The sequence below is a fragment of the Oryctolagus cuniculus genome, chromosome 6, assembly GCF_964237555.1.
Source record: "Oryctolagus cuniculus chromosome 6, mOryCun1.1, whole genome shotgun sequence".
Classification (NCBI taxonomy): domain Eukaryota; kingdom Metazoa; phylum Chordata; class Mammalia; order Lagomorpha; family Leporidae; genus Oryctolagus; species Oryctolagus cuniculus.
In genome coordinates, this window is record NC_091437.1 from 53,725,116 (window position 1) to 53,741,989 (window position 16,874).

Sequence of the window (16,874 nt, forward strand, 5' to 3'; positions counted from 1 at the left end):
CTTGGGTCCTTGCCACCCAAGGACCTGGACAGGGTTCTGGGCATCTGGCTTTGGCTGGCCCTACCCCAACTCTTGGGGGCATTTTAGGAGTGAATCAGCAGATGATAGGTTTCTTTCTTTCTCAGTTGCTCTGCCTTTCAAGTTGATGAAAATCAACATTAAAAAAAAAAAAAACCCTGAAAGGTAGAGAAAGGCAGAGAAAGGAGTAGATGAATATGAAAAAGCAGAGGATTTTAGAGAGGATGGCAGTTGACAAGAAAACTAAACACATACTGTGTGTTTGGTATGCCCATGCCTCTGATAGGTATGCCATATCCTTGATCTCATTTAGTTCTTACAGGTGTCCTTGGAGGTATATTGATTATCTCCAGTTTCCACATGAGGAAAGTGAAACGTCGAGTAATTAAGTGACTTGTCCAGGCATTTCCTTTTAGAAAGCCTTCCTTTCCCCATCAGAATTGGAGAGAGTCGTCCCTGAAATGTAATCATTTGTTTACTGCCGACTTCCTTCAGATTTCAGCTCCGTGAGGACTGGGACTTTACCTTATTCATTATCGTATCCCTGGAGCCTGGTGCATTCATTAAATTTATTCAACAGATATTTACTGAGTGCCTAATAGATGCCAAACACTAACGAAATAATTAACAAATATAAATTGCATCTCTATACTGAAATAACTGACATTCTCGAGGAGGAAGACAGTAGGAAGCGTGGAAGTCATACAAGGCATATAGAAGGTGAGAGAAGAATGGCCCGGTGGGAAATCATCAAACAAGGAAGGGGCTAAGGAGGAAAGTCCATACTCAGCAAGTGACATTTGAACCAAAACTGAATGAGGTGAAGAAGGGCCACATGAGAATAGGTGAGAGGGAGGAGTGTTCCAGGCAGAGGGAACAGCCAATCTGCAGGAAGGAGGCAGAAATGGGCCTGATGTGTTTGAATGTAGCAAGGAGGCAAGTGAGGCTGGAGAGGAGTGAATGAGAGCAAGAATAGTGGGATATTAGATCAGACAAGTGGTGGGTGGAGAAGGGCAAAGAATGTCTAAATGCTTGCAGGCCAGTGAATGGCCCTTGTCTTTGACAGTCAATGAAATGACATGCCAGTGCACAGTTTGAACAAAGGAAGGATGTGACTTGATTTGCCATTTTGTAGAATGATCGAAGATCTGAGAAGAGATTCAAAGATATCAGGAAAGGAAGCAGGGAGAATGTTTGGAAGGTCTCAAAACACTTCAGGCAAACATAATCATACACAGCTTAGACCTGGTTGCCTAACAGTGAAGGCAGTGAGAAGTTACGAGATTCTGGTCACTTGCAAATGGTACATTTTGGGAGCAAAGTTTAAAGTTGAGTTGTGGGTATGACAAGTTGGAGATGTCTGCTAGACACCTCCCTGAGATGTGATCTGGACCCACTGGGGAGAGTTTACGTCCTGGGTTATCCATATGGTATCATTAATACACAGATCACATGAAACTAGATGAAACCTCCATGGGAATAGGTGAAGGCCTATTCAATACCAACATTGTTAAATTATCTGTAAATGCATAAATGAATGCATACAACAAAGGTTAGATTGGGAGAAACCTGGTTTGTTTGACTTCAGAACTTTTGTCTTTTTTATTATATGTTCTGGTCAAAGTTTTGCTATCAACAGAAGGTCTATCCTGGTATTTTAAACAAACTCTCCCTGCCGACCCTCCCAAATGAGAATTAAAAATGTGATTTATTCAAAAGGAATTCAAAGAATTTTGAGAAACAGAGCTGAGTTACACCTACTGTGGCATGTCCACTAAAAAAATAGCAATATGGATATATCAACTTTAAAAGTATAAAGAAAATAATGATAATAATAGTGATATTTGAAATTAAGAAAAAAAAAAGATTTTTTTTAGGAATGACTACAGTGTGACAGATAATTTTTTTTTAATCATGATGGATAGGTTTTTTTTTTTTTTTTTAAATGAATGCGTACTGTTTTAGCTCACTCTATTCTCTTGCCAGATTGTGAAATGTGGATTTTGGCTCTCACTCTACAGATGGAGAAACAGAGGGTCAGAGGTGTTGAGTAACTGTCCCAGGTTACACACGTGGAAAGCACCAGAGACTGCATGTCAGCCCCGACTGGTCTCATTCCAAATACATGCTTCCCATTTCACCAGAACGCCTTCTCCAAACAGCACATAGGTTCAGCTGTTGAAAAGCAAACCTCAGATTATTTTGCAGCCATTGTGAAGCAGGCAGAGCTGATGACTTATTCTTGTTTAGTAGAAAGGCAAAACTGAACCTGATGGCGTGACCCAGCTCAACAGCCCCTAAAGGCAGACAAGATGTGGCTCATAGTGTAGTTCAAATCGACGCTGAGCTCTTCCTACCTCGCTGAACTAGGTTTAGCAAGACTGCTGATAGTCCTAATGCAAAGTCTCTCTGCTTTGTTCTATAAAGCAATCCTACAGGCTATTGATTGTCTTCAATCACCAAAATACTAAACACCTAGATTTTTTCATTTTCCAGTTGGATTTCTTTGACAGTCTAATGGTGTATCTTTAAGTATTTCTGTCCAGCTTAAATACTAATTGTGACAGTATTTTCCCCTAGTAACACATAATTGTTCTGGATTCTAATAAATTTCACTTTCCCTTGAATTTTATTTGATTTATTTTCTTAATTGCTTTCCCCATCCCCTCGAACTCTTATTTGGAAACAGAACTCTGTCCCCTTCTGATGTGTAGAATCAATCTCTCTTGTCAATATAATATTTCGCTGCCTGTATTGTCATTTATTTTTGTATTGGATTGTCTTTCACTTTATTTCTCTGGTCCTCTTTCTTTTGATTCTTTAAAAAATTTATTTCTCCCAACTGAATCATTTCAGTTCAGTAGAATGAGATTCCGCTTGCGCTTTCTCCCTCAGCATGGTATGTTTATCATGAGATTAACACCTTTATTTTTTGTCTCTGATGTCTCTTGAACATTTTTATTTTTCTTGTTGTTTCCGTGGCTGTGTGTTGTTTATTTCTTCATGGCCTGTTCACCACCTATCTTTTGGTGTGTCCTGTTTTCTTCCATCACCCTCTTGGGAGGTTTTATTCTTCAGTTTTTTATATGATGATATCAGAAATCTTTGCTACCAGGTACAATGAATTATAGCTCTTCTATGTTCCACTCTTTGCACATGTTTAGTAGTAAGTGGATAGTATTGGAAGAGGTTCCATTTTTACACCAGGCTCATCCATAGCTACATTTATTGAAAAAGTACTTTGGTGTACAAGAAACTATTTATCAAAATATGATTCAGTTTTGGTAAAGCTCACTGTTACTCAACTGGTCTTGGTTATCCACAATAAATATGTTTCTAAGTAATGGATAGTAAGTTCTTTTTCTCCTTTATATATTATTTTTAAAATAAAATGATTAGATTTAGTAGACGTTTCACAACGTGTATTTAACGTTGTTAATATTAATAAATTAGGGCTTGGGGAGTGTCAGTGTTGAGGTTCAGCATGACAAGCTGCCACCTGCAATGCAGGCATCCCATGTGGGAGTGCAGGTTCAAATCTCAGCTGCTTTGCTTCTGATCCACCTCCCTGCTAATGGGAAAGCAGCAGAACATGGCCCAAGTGCTTGAGCCCTGTCACCCACATGGGAGTCCTGGATGGAGTTCCTGGTTCATGGCTTCAGCTTTGGCCTTTACCAGCCTTTGTGGCTATGTAGGGAATGAACCAGGAATGGAAGATCTCTCTTTTTCCCTCTCTTTCAGTCTCTCTCTTCCTCTCGTTCTCTCTCTGTCACTCTGTCTTTCAAATAAATTTTTTTAAAAATATTTTTTAATTGGGCCACTGGTTATGTGTGGTAAGTGGAGCTGAACTTTGTACTTTAAATAGACTTAAGATTGAATCCTGGCTTAATCTTCTTGGATGTGACTTCCAGATAATTTAATTAGGTTTCTTTAGTCTCATGTTTCATGTTAAGAAAAATAAAAACAAATGGGATAACTATATTTGCTTTATTCTGTGGCTGCTGATGTGATGCAGTGTCATCTGTATCTGTCTCCTAGGGAGGTCCCCACAAAGTATCACAACACTGCTTGGCTTACACAAGAGAAACTGACTTTCTCATGGTTCTGGGGGCTGGAAGCTGAGATCAAGGTGTCAGCAGGATTGATTTCTCTTTCTTTCTTTTTTTTTTTTTTTATGTATCTATCAAATACTATTATGACCGTAAGTTATTTAGATTCTATTTCTTAAAGGTTTTTTTTATATGTACTTGAAACCAGAGTTACAGAGAGACAGGGAGAGACAGAGACAGAGAGGAGGGCAGGAATGAGAGAAAGAGAGAGAGATTCCATCCACTGGTTCGCTCCCCAAATGATTGCAACGGCCAAGGCTGGACCAGCCTGAAGTTAAGATTTCGGAGCTTCATCCAGGTCTCCAACATTAGTGGCAGATGGCAAAGCATTTGGGTCATCCTCCACTGCTTTTCTGAGGCCATTAGCAGGGACCTAATGGGAATTAGGGTGGCTGGGACTCTAAGTAGTACCTATATATAGTACCTTAACTCACTATGTCACTAGGCCATTCCCAGGATTAGTTTGTCTTGAAGCCTCTTCCCTCAGCTTGTAGAAGGCTGCCTTCTCCCTATATTTTCTCTTGTATCCTTGTCCTAATCCCCTCTTACAAAGATGCAGTCCTTTTGGATTGAGCCCCACTCTAGTAAGTTAGTGTTACATTAATTACTTCTTTAAAGGTCCTATCCGTGGTTACAGTTGTATTCTAGGGAGGGAGTGAGGATTCAAACTACAAATTTGTAGGGGAACCAATCCAGGCTAGCATGGCATTGAAATCCAGGAGCCAGATTGTCAGTGCTCAGTAATTTGTAGCTATTGGTTTTATGATTTGATATAAACTATCAACATTTCCACTGTCTTTTTTTTAACTTCGTAATATTTCTTGAGGTAGCTATGTTCTTTTCTCCCTGCTTTTCATTTTCAAAAACATTTTTCTTCTTCCTCTTACTGTTTTTTATAATTATAATTTTAAAACATACTCTTGTTTTTTTTTTCTGGTTTTCTTTTTATTTAGTAAATATAAATTTCCAAAGTACAGTTTATGGATTACAATGGCTTCCCCCCCCTCATAATTTCCCTCCCACTCGCACCCCTCCCATCTCCCGCTCCCTCTCCCTTTCCATTCACATCAAGATTCATTTTTCAATTATCTTTATATACAGAAGATCGATTTAGTATATATTAAGTGAAGATTTCATCAGTTTGCACCCACATAGAAACACAGAGTGAAAAATACTGTTTGAGTACTAGTTATAGCATTAAATCACAATGTACAGCACATTAAGGACAGAGATCCTACATGAGGAGTAAGTGCACAGTGACTCCTGTTGTTGACTTAACAAATTGACACTCTTGTTTATGGCATCAGTAATCACCCTAGGCTCTTGTCATGAGTTGCCAAGGCTGTGGAAGCCTTTTGAGTTCACTGACTCAGATCATATGTAGACAAGGTCGTAGTCAAAGTGGAAGTTCTCTCCTCCCTTCAGAGAAAGGTACCTCCTTCTTTGGTGACCCGTTCTTTCCACTGGGATCTCACTTGCAGAGATCTTTCATTTAGGTCTTCTTTTTTTTTTTTTCCCAGAGTGTCTTGTCTTTCCATGCCTAAAATACTCTCATGGGCTCTTCAGCCATATCCGAATGCCTTAAGGGCTGATTCTGAGGCCAGAGTGCTATTTAGGACATCTGCCATTCTATGACTCTGCTATGTATCCTGCTTCCCATGTTGGATCGTTCTCTCCCTTTTTGATTCTATCAGTTAGTATTAGCAGACACTAGTCTTGTTTGTGTGATCCCTTTGACTCTTAGACCTATCAGTGTGATCAATTATGAACTGAAATTGATCACTTGGACTATATTGCAGCTCAATTTACAATAGCTAATCTTGATGTGAATGGAAGGGGAGAGGGAGTGGGAAAGGGGAGGGTTGCGGGTGGGAGGGACGTTATTGGGGGGAAGCCATTGTAATCCATAAGTCGTACTTTGGAAATTTATATTCATTAAATAAAAGTTAAAAAAAAAAGATAAAAAAAATTTACAATAGCTAAGACCTGGAAGCAACTCAAATGCCCATCAACAGTAGACTGGATGAAGAAATTATGGGACATGTACTCTATAGAATACTAAACAGCAGTCAAAAACAATGAAATCCGGTCATTTGCAACAAGATGGAGGAACCTGGAAAACATTATGCTGAGTGAATTAAGCCAGTGCCAAAGGGATAAATATCATATGTTCTCCTTGATTGGCGACAACTAACTGAGCACCAAAGGGGAAACCTGTTGAAGTGAAATGGACACTATGAGAAACAGTGACTTGATCAGCTCTTGTCCTGACTGTTGATGTACAATGTAACACTTTATCCATTTTAGTTTTTGTTTTGTTTTGTTTTGTTCTAGTACTATTGGTTGAACTCTGTAATTAATACACAATTATTCTTAGGTGTTTAAATTTTAACTGAAAAGTGATCCCTATTAAATATAAGAATGGGAATTAGAGAGGGAGGAGATGTAAAATTTGGGACACGCTCAATCAGACTTGCCACAAATGGTGGAGTTAGAAACATGCCAGGGGATTCCAATACAATCCCATCAAGATGGCATGTACCAATACCATCTCACTAAAACATACTCTTTTAATAGAAAAAAAAATAAATCCAGAGAATATTTGATAGCTGTAATTGCCAGGAAGATTTCTGCTTTAGAAAAAAAAATGGTGGAATCATGTAACTATTTCTGGACGGTATCTTCATAAAGTAGGAGAAATAATAACTAAGGAAACTTTGAATAAACCCTGTAGAATAAAGGCCCCATAGGAACTGAGGGAACAAATCTGTTGAACCAAGACTGTACTTAACTTCATGGACTTTTACTGATGAAGACAAGACAAGATTCTTTAGTCCTAATGTGAGCCTTCAGCAGATGGCATCCTAGGTGATTTCTGTCAAAATTAGCTCCTTAAGAGGAAGACACAAGTTCAAGTCCCATCCTCATCCTTCAGAACTTCATGAAAACAAAACTAACTTGTGACACTGGTAGTATTTGTCCTCCTAGGCAATTCCATCTGCATCTCAACCCTTAAGAGCTGTTGTTCTTGTGTATAATTGAAGGTAAATCTAAATCCAGCTTTTCTTGGCACTCATCAGTGAAAGTAATGACTTAGCTGTATTTTCTAATGTGTGTAAATAGTCCCATTATGTTCCTAAGTCTCCAAGTCATCCTTTGTTCCACCATTTCTTCAGTGGTCAGTTCTGTCACCAGGTCTCTGGCCTTCTCTTTCATTCCTCTTGATTTTTACTTAGGCCCTTAACTGGCAGTCTTACATATCTATTTGACAGTATTCTACTTGTTTTACTGTGCACATGACTGTGGTAGACACTTTCAGATAAAGAGTCTGATCTAATGGCCAAATAGTAAATGAATTTATTAACATGTACAAAAATTCAAGGAACTTTAATATTCACATCAAATGGTCTATGGCCAGCAGATATGTAGAATTATAACCTTGCCTCTGTCTCTTTCACACAAAAGCCACTCATCACAGAGTTCTCTTACAAGTCCAAATGTTTGAAAGCTCTGTGACACCACCATATGGACTGTCTTTTTTCCCTTTCTTAGTCCCACTCTAGTTCTAAAAATGTAGCCTCTTAATGAATTTATTCCTCAGGCTTTTACATACATGGGATCTTCAGGAGGTTCATGAAGAATGCATATTATTAAAAAATGCATGGATTTCAACTTTCTGTGCATTAAAAGAATGTTTATTTGTTCATTTAGCTGTAAGAGAGAAACAGAGCCATACAGACATATACTGGTTAATTCCCCAAATGCCTGCTGTGGCCAGGGATGGGCTACCCTAAAGCCAGGATCTGGGAACTCAACCCAAGTCTCCGCACATATATGGCAGGAACCCATCAAGTTGGGTCATTACTGCTACTGTCCAGCGACTTTTTTTTTTTTTTTTTTTTTTTTTTTAGCAAGAACCTGGAGTCTGGAGAAAGAGGTACTGATTAGCAAAACTCCAGTTTGGGATTCAGATATCTAACTGACATTTTAACTACAAGACTAAATGCTTGTGTCTAAACTTATGATTTAAGTCCATTTTCTATACTTCTGGCAGGTTATGAGAGATTTACATGATTTTTGTGGCTAGTCTTGTCGATCTTTGATATTTTTCTTCCATGCTACTTTGAAACCTAGGCATTGCTTAATTTGAGACTGTGTAGTCCTATTTGCTGGCCACTTAGGTGGCCATTTACTAGTGGATGAATAAATTTTGAGTCCTTTAATCGCTTACCCAATTCTTCAACCTTGTCTTTTATCTCCCTCCAGATCCTCTAGAGCAGCATGTCAGGCCTGTTCACGTTTCTCTATTACAGACAGTGTTTCTGCTTTGGATACCTTGCCCCATTCCCTTTATCTTCAGTAGTCTCCCTCCATTTCCACCTAGAGAAATCCCACCTAGCCAGTAACTTTGAGTTAATCACCCGCAGCTGGAAATAGCCTCACCTTCCTCTGAACTGAACACTTGGTTTCTAGCACACTTTCATCACTTACCCCAACCATGTAGAAAAAGGAGCAGTGCAGAGAAACAAGAAAGAAAGCACTCATTATCTCACCCCATCTCACCATTAATATTCAGTAATGTCTCTTTCTTGATTTTTTCTCTTTATATATATAGGTATATATATATATATATATATATATATATATCTCACCATCCTCTTCATAATGAAAAGGAGAAAATGCTGTCATTATTTTATCTTGTGCCAAGTACTATTTTAAGATTTTACAACCACTAAGTTCTTAAATATTCACAACTACTATGTAAGTATCTTATTGTTATCACTGTTTGATGGGAAAGAAAGCCAAACTTGGAAATTGTAGGCCATTCCCAAGGTCACAAAGCTGCCAAGAGGGAGGCACTGGTTGAGTACATGTTTGTTTCTCTGCAGAACCCTGAACCTTAACCACAGCATCATGCACCCCGTTATAGATGATCACAACACAACTTCTTCATGTGTAGAAAAACAGTAACATCTTTAAGCAGACAATGAAAAAATGAATTTTCTAACACTGAAAGCCAAACTGTTAAAGAGACTCTAGGGTTGTATGATTGTAAAATGGCAGACTCAGAAATTAGTCGTGAGAATAGTAATATGCATCATGCATATAAGCTGTTCACCACCTGTAAGGCAGTGCTCTGTGTGTTGTAGTCACTAACTTATTTAGCCTTCACAGTAACTCCATTTGAGAAATACTAGGATTGTAACCTTTTTATATAGATGTGTAGATTGAAGAACAGATAAATTAAGCAACTTAACTAGGACCAAAAGCCTGCTGGGATGCCTAAGAAAACAATACACTTTCTATCTAGCATTCTGATATTCTAGTATTTCCTTTCCACTTTCTAGCTTTCTGGCTTTGAAACTTCTCCTGAATACCCATAACTGAAGTGCACTCACCTTGTCTGAGATATGGTGTTTAATATAGAAACAGCAGCTCAAAAATGGTGAATCATTCTGGAACCAGTTTTATTTGCAAAAGACACTAACTTTAATTAACTTGAACTAAGACTGCTTGTAGCTCCATGTGAGAAGAGACACAAAAAGCCCCATTAACTCTGAACATCATTCCCATGTTTTTGCTCTGTATGCCCTCAAGATAGTACTTTTTCCCTGCTGTTTTTTGATTTTTGCCATTTTCCATTTTTTTTAATGTATTAGCAAGGGGTGTTAGCCTAAAATTAGTCATGTATCTCCTGTAGCTGTTTAGTTCATCTAAACATATTACTTCTAGGGAAATCATACAGTACTGGGGAATATTATATTTTAAATGATGGAAACCCTTGTTTTGGAGAACCCCTTCATTTCATGGCTAAATTATTTGGTCTCAGTTTTTTTTCTGAGTGTGTGTCCCTGTGTTTTAAAGATACTCTGTAGCCGACACCACTTTCAAAGCAGTTGTTGGAAGCATGCTAACGTAGATTCTGACTTTCCCACTAACATGTGCTTACCTGACTTTTTAAAAAATTTATTTATGAGGCCAGCGCTGCGGCTCACTAGGTTAATCCTCCGCCTTGCGGCGCCGGCACACCGGGTTCTAGTCCCGGTCAGGGCGCCGGATTCTGTCCCGGTTGCCCCTCTTCCAGGCCAGCTCTCTGCTGTGGCCAGGGAGTGCAGTGGAGGATGGCCCAAGTGCTTGGGCCCTGCACCCCATGGGAGACCAGGAGAAGCATCTGGCTCCTGCCTTCGGATGAGCGCGGTGCGCTGGCCGCAGCGCGCCGGCCACGGCGGCCATTGGAGGGTGAACCAACGGCAAAGGAAGACCTTTCTCTCTGTCTCTCTCACTGTCCACTCTGCCTATCACAAAATAAAAAAAAAAATTATTTATGTATTTGAAACACAGAGTTATACACACACAGAGAAAGAGAGGGAGAGAGGGGGAGAGAATGAAAGAGACGTTTTCCATCTGCTGGTTTACTTCCCAAACGGCCACAATGGGTGCGAGCTGAGCCCGTCCAAAGCCAGGAGCCACGGGCTTCTTTAGGGTCTCCATAAAAGGTGCAGAGACCCAAGTACTTGGGCTATCTTCTGCTGTTTTCCCAGGCTCATTAGCCAGGAGCTGGATTGGAAAAAAAAGCAGCCAAAACTACCGCCACCCATCTGGGATGCCGGCACTGCAGGTGGCGGCTTTACTCGTTATGGCATAGCACTGGCCCCGCTTACTTGACTTTAACTTCAGTTTGGAAATACTGAATGAAAATTAGTAACTTTCGGCCGGCACCATGGCTCAATAGGCTAATCCTCCACCTTGCGGTGCCGGCACACCGGGTTCTAGTCCCGGTCGGGGCACCGGATTCTGTCTCGGTTGCCCCTCTTCCAGGCCAGCTCTCTGCTGTGGCCAGGGAGTGTAGTGGAGGATGGCCCAAGTGCTTGGGCCCTGCACCCGCATGGGAGACCAGGAGAAGCACCTGGCTCCTGGCTTCGGATGAGCGCGATGCACCGGCCTCAGCGGCCATTGGAGGGTGAACCAACGGCAAAGGAAGACCTTTCTCTCTGTCTCTCTCTCTCACTGTCCACTCTGCCTGTCAAAAAAAAAAAAAAAAAAGAAAATTGGTAACTTTCAAATATTCATGATGTGATTATAAAACACTGCTCCGCGATTCTTCACCAAAACAGGTATTGAAAGCTAGCCTTTGAAATTACTTCTTGCTATTCTCATGAGTCTATACACTGAGGGGGTATTTCAGCAACAGGCAGCACTATACGTTGAGCAGCTTCTGCCACAATCCTTTTTATATTCTGCACCACACATAAGGACTCCTTTCCTCTTGAAAGTTTTATCATGTACAAGGCTATTAACATTATGAGGATAGGCTGAAGCATGAATAAATCCTGAGACTCACTGATGATGTCATTACATTGGTCAATAAAATACATAGAGGCAAGGGCTTCCCATGCTACCAGGCTCCACTAACTAAATCAGGATACACGAGCAATTAACTCTTTAATTAAGATGAATGGGTGACATTAGCCCTCCTTAAACTCTGCTCGTCAGCATTTACAAATAGAAAAAGACGGATGCCTCCTTCCCCAGAAATGTAGCTTTTGCTTTTCATTTACTGACACAGTCTCATTGTGGCTACTTTGTGCAGCAACTCACTGATGTTCTGGGGTGGTCCAAGATCTCAGAGCAGGTTCATTTCATCAGTCATGTCTCTTACTACTTAAGCTTTATATTGAAATTTATTGGGATTTTTTTTTCCAACTTCATCACTCTTATTGCTGAACACAATTACCTTGTTATTTTCTCCAGTGTGTACAAGGAAGGTTCATTTCAGGATCTCATAGGAGAAACAGGAAGGGAACTCAGCCTAAAACCAGTGTTTATTCATTTGTTCCTAAAGCTACTATCCATTGATGAGTGCTGCATTACCAATACCTTAGCTCAGGACTCCAAGCATGGAGATAGGTGCTCAGGTTATACCATGCCTTATGAATCTAGGCAATGATGTCTCTGGACTGCTGTTTCTTTGTGTATAAAATGTGATGATGCAATAACTGATCCCTTAAATCTCTGAATAATATGTAACACAGCAAAACAGAGAAACAAAGATAGGAGCTGCTCTAGGAAGAAAGTTTCCAAATCAGCATTGTATCAGAGAAATGCTATTATAAGGTAATTGCTAAATATTCTTTAAAGTTTTCTCATAGCCACACCAAAAACACAAAAGGTGAAATTAATTTTTTCATTGATCCAACATGTATAAAATAGTATTCCCATATATGAACATATATGTTCAAGTATAGTTACATGATCTAATGTAGATAGGACCTATTTAATATTACTTTATGCATGGTCTTTGAGATCTTAGAGCATGCTACACTTCAGAATAGCCACATTACCAGTGATTAGAAGCTTCTAGTATCTAATGGCTACTTTGTTCTTATAGCAAATGTTTCACAAATATGAGAATCAATACAAGCATATCCTTTAAATACCTGGCCATTTTCATTAATTGTTTAACTTTGATTTATTTGGGGAGAAGAGATAGAGATCCTATACACTGGTTTACTCTCCATGTGACCACAGTGACTGTGGATGAGTCACATTGAATCTCTCACGTGGGCAGCAGGAATCCAAATACTTGAGTCATCAGCTGCTGCCTCCCAGGGTCTGCACTGGCAGGAAGTTGGAACTGGAATCAGCGCCAGGTGTCAATTTCAGGTACTCCAGTACAGAATGTGTGTATCTTAAACTTTTGTCTTCATCACTATGCTAAATTGTCACCCATGACCAAATTTTAAAAAGAAATTTCCAAACAAGTAAGTTTTCACCAAACTTCAAACCCAGGATAGCTCACACAAAACTGTTTATAGAACACAGAATTCACCAGAAAGACTCTGAAGTCTTATAAAAGGAATAATCCCTGTTAAGCCAATCCGTTCATTACTATTTAGTGCAGAATGAGAAGGTCCAGAAGAGACAGAATACTTTGGATTCTACAATGTACACAATAAGCTCTGTGTGCTCACCCTTTGAAGATTCTCAGGTGTGTGGGTAGTGATACCGAGCATCTAACAGGTGATACATTCTTATCAAGAGAAAGATACTCTCCTTATAGGAAAATGAGGGTACTTCAAGAAGTTCCTGGAAAAATTGAATTAAAAGATGATGGGCATTTTCCAACAACGTTTTGAAAGTGTCTCATATGCCATTTAACTGACTTTTATTTTGAATTTTAATTTCTTAGCCTATTATCATTAAGAAAACTACTTTTTATAAACATTATGATTTTCATACACACCTTTTTTCCATATCTATAAACACATGTTTTTTATTTAAATGATCTAAAACAAGTTTGAACAGAGAAATCTTTCAGCAAATATTTACTAAAGAAATTATGTAAATAAATTACATGTTTTCAAATAAGCCATTGACTCAGTAAATACTTGCCATGTGATTAGAGCCATTTTTAGGGAATGAAATAAATTGTTTAAAAGGTAGAAACTCACTGGTGTGATGGATCCTTTCCCAAGTGAAAGATATACATGCTAAACAGTGGTCCAGCCCAGGTCTCCTCCTTCCAGAGGGAGAGACAGATGTTCCAGTCAGTGATTTCAAGACCACTTAATACCATGCCACAGGCCACAGTAGCACATAAAGGCCAATCTGAGGGTGGAAAGAGATTTGGAGACCCCCTGGAATTCCATGCCTGTATGTGTGTACGTAAGTGTGTATCATGTAGAATTTTGCCTTGGTCTTGTCAGCAGTGGAGAGCAAATAAGGGGTTTTTAGATAAAGCCATAAAATCAGATTTCAGTGTTGCACTCAGTGATTGTGGCATCAAAGAGTGCCCAAGTCAGGGAGGTTGGACTCTAATTGCAGGTCGTTGCAATAAGTGAAGGTTGAGAAAACAAGGTTCCACACAAGCCCTGAAGGAGAGGAGTGGAAGAGGAAGGAATCTCAAGATCATTTCTAAGGCAGATTCTACAGGGCTTACTAAAGGCAGGCGATGAGGGACAGAAGCTCTAAGCAGGTGAATGCTGCTATTATTAAGAATTAAAACAACGCTGGACTTAATTTAATCATTTTGCTGGTTTCAAAGGCATTTTAATGATACGGTCATGTTCTTCGTCAATTATTTGAGCAGTACTTTATTGTAATGTTGTGGAAAATACCCTGAACGGGGAGTAAGAAAAACTATTAATATGCTTTCTCTGCAAATAACACACAAAATCCTTAGATCTGAAGAAATCAAAGACATTCTTAAGAATCAAATCTCAATACAATCTTTGGCTGTGGAGAAAACTTCTGTAAATCCAATTCTTCTTTGTAGTCTGATATTTGCCAGTGAATTAGTAATTAAGCACATGTGTGTTTTCAAAATCAGTCACAGTAAGTACCATGAAGGCAAAAACCTTGAAATCATCCCCAATGATCTATGATATGTATGTTAGGATTTTAATTAGATTGGAGAACATGAAACAACTATTAATGCTTTTTACTGTGTCAAAAATGTTTGGAGACATCAAATGTCTGTATAAAACTATCCTTTTCAAATATTTCCAAAATAGAAAGGTAGTTAAAAGGTGACATGATATCATCAAACATACATTTTAGTAACAGTAGTATAAAAGTAAGCCATTGTTATGTTTCTAATGTCCTTTGTTGTACTGATGTTGTACTTTGGCTATAAACAGAATATTGGCCATATGACTTTTTAAGTTGTGGCATACATATCCAAGGGCACCAAGCTAATGAAAAAATGGAATTGAAAGATAAGTCCCTTTTAGTACAAAAAATGTTTGAGGAGTTGATGTTTTGGTGCAGCAGGTTCGGCTATCCCTTGTGATGCTAGAATCCCAAATAGGTGCTGGTTCAAGTTTCAGCTGTTCTGCTTCTGATCAAGCTCCCTACTAATGACCAGAATCCAGCAGATTTTCCTGGTGCTAAGTCTGCTGCCTTCCACATGGGAGACCTAGATGGAGTTCTGGGCTCGTGGTTTTGGGTTGTCCCAGACCTGGCCATTGAGACCATTTCAGCAGTGAACCAAGCAAAGGAATATCTCTCTTTCTCCCTGTGTCTCCTTCATTCTCTGTAACTCTGGCCTTTCAAATAAATAAATAAATCTTTCCAAAGATGTTTGAAATCCCTGCATAGTTTTTTCATCATATGCACCATCCATGAACTCTGAATATTTCTCCTCTGCTTGAATTCTGAAATGTTTTGCACAAGATGGACTTGTCTTTTATTCCCATTTTCCATTATTTTTTCGAGGTATCACCAGTGGCTTTCAATTGAGAGTTGTTTGCCTTCCATGAGAAACTGGGCCATTTTTTGTTACAACTTAGGGATGAATGCTGGCGTCTCTGAGGCAGAGACTGGGGATCCTGCAATTATGGTAAAATGTGAAGAACAGCCCCTGTGCCCCTCCAGCAAATAATCTGGTCTAAAATAGCAATAGTGCTGAAGCTGACAAATCCTTATATACACCCTATACACATCTTCTTAGAAGTCTCTGAGATTGCTGTCATAATGTACAGAGAGGTGTCTAATATTTTAAATTAAAATATAATCAAGTATAGCAATTCATAAAGTAAAGGCTGGGGGGCACCCAAATGGAAGATGGAAAGCCTGTGTTGCTTTGTATTCTCTATCAATGAGCATGCTTTTCCCTATTGATAGAACCAATTCTATTTGAAGTCATTCATATACCATTTAGCCTTTTCTCTGGGAAATTGCTTCTTTAAAAATCTAGCATGAAGTTGTATAATAGCGAAAACTTAATGCAGAAGGGTTTGGAAATCATTTCAGCTTGGGAGTGGGTACCCTTGACTTGATCCATTTATATCTGTGTGAGAAAGAGAACCTAACTTCAGAGCTAGACACGCAGCTGAAGTGCCTAATGATTGATATGCAACACCAAGTACAGCCACTTCCACATCACTTGGGAAGTAGCTGCTCTCTCTAATAGTTCAGGTTCCTCCAAGCTACCTCAAGGGTCCTGGGTTATTTCCTGGATGCCTTTTAGTATTGTGCATGCAGTGTCATAATGAAAGCATTTAATTCACAGAACAGGAAGTTTTCTCTCAGTAAAAGAAGGGCCTGTTTAGGTTCTGATTGGATAATGCCCAAGTCATACCTACTGTTAAATATTTAACTGTCCAGGTAAAGTAGTAAATGGACAAAGTGACCCAGATGTACAATGCCTTAGGTATGTTAGCGCTGAGTAGCCTCAGAGAAGAGTAAGCACTCAGGAGTCATGTGGATGGGATACTGGATGGCACCTGCCTCTGTAAATAAGAGCAACTCCTACTCAGCTCCAACAGATGGTCGCCATGTGGGGACTCAGGTCGAGAGTTGGCAGATTTTTGAAGAGAAGCAGTGAAATCTAATGATTTTTAAACACCGGCAATTAATTCAAATGTAAAACACCATTCAGGCAACACTACAGCCTCTCTAATCCCTTCTGGGGATACCCACAGGCCAGCAGTTTCCAAGCTTTGCTTAGAAGGATGGTGAGAGGGATGTGTCGGTTCCCAACTCCAACATGGAACCATTTCTCAGAGTGCAAGCCTCCTCTCTCCAACTCTGAAAAGGATTTCTCTGAAACACGAGTCTGGATGAATTTCAACAGCTGCTGGTTTTTGAGACAACAATGGACCTGCCTCTTAAGAAGCTGGCAGTTGACACTTTTGATTGTGCCCTTGAAAGCATAAAACCCATATCTCTGTGTGACCAAAGGAAGAGAGACTTCGTGTACTCACAAGTAGAGTTTTTTCAGGAAAAACATTCCCTGTAAGGATG